The 1,074-nt window shown below is 35.2% G+C and overlaps 1 protein-coding gene across 1 annotated transcript in view; it reads right to left on the bottom strand.

The window, feature by feature from the left end:
• The window catches only part of LOC119586820, a 10,955-nt gene that overhangs the window by 8,884 nt on the left and 997 nt on the right, over positions 1–1,074 (bottom strand). The gene's annotated exons all lie outside the window — the stretch shown is intronic.

Below are 1,074 nucleotides of genomic sequence, written 5' to 3'. Positions count from 1 at the left end.
CCTAATCCGTGACAAAAAGCATGCTCGAAAATGTTATAAAGCAAATATGTCGCTTGATATCAGTTGGTGTAGCAGTTGCACTAAAATGGGGCGAAAAATACACACATACGAATGTGAATTATTTGTGTAATAAGAGAAATATCCATTTATGTAGTATATGAATAACTACAAGTGAGTAATCGTAATTAACAAATTGATTTTCATACAGACTCTGAATTACTATACATATTAAGCTGCAAATAAACACTACATAAGTGAATTCATCAGCCTGAAAAGTCGTCTGGGTTTGGAGAGACACGAAAGCTATGCAAGAAAATAAAAATATTTCTTACAGTCACACTTACAAGCAGTGTGCTTTCCAATAGAATTGCCATGTACGTATTTTCGTGTAGATGGACCATAAAAATTTCTTGCTTCCCTAAGCATGCTTTTTATTGATAATTGTAATATAATGGTTAAAACAAGTGACTACAACCGGTATAGCAATTCGGGAAGTGTCATGAAAGGAGCAAGTAACTTATTCCTCTCAACCTGTTCTTCATTTACCCTAGCACTTAATTACGATTATCATATTATACTACGTAACCAAAAGACTTTTCTTCATAACTGTTTTTTTTTTCAGTTTCGTATACATTATCCATTCAGAAACATGCTTTGTGTCTTTACGATTATCCTTCTGTTAAACTTCTCTTTCCTTTTCGTTTTCATAAACACCCGACCGGCGACGTTATACAGAGCAGTCTAAGTACCTGTGCGTTTGTTATGGAAGAGCGTCTGCAACACTTCATTGCATTTTGACGTGGCATAAGTCGAGATCCCAGATGCATTACTAACTTTATCACAGTTCCATAGTGTCTCTGAAATTTTGTGCATTTTCATGACACATTCTCTCTCTTTCTGTTGTCACGAATGGAGATGCATTTCTTGACTTGAAATTGCTATTGTATTTGTGAGCGTCAAAACGAGACAGATATACGCTAAACCTCAAAACTTTCACATACAATGCTCTAGATAAATAAATTAATAAACGTGTGTGCACGCACGTACGCGCGCACAGATATACATACAAAAACA

Source organism: Penaeus monodon, chromosome 22, assembly GCF_015228065.2.
Source record: "Penaeus monodon isolate SGIC_2016 chromosome 22, NSTDA_Pmon_1, whole genome shotgun sequence".
NCBI classification, from domain to species: Eukaryota; Metazoa; Arthropoda; class Malacostraca; order Decapoda; family Penaeidae; genus Penaeus; species Penaeus monodon.
The sequence above is the reverse complement of the archived record's forward strand: the minus strand, read 5'-3'. Positions and strand labels throughout refer to the sequence as shown.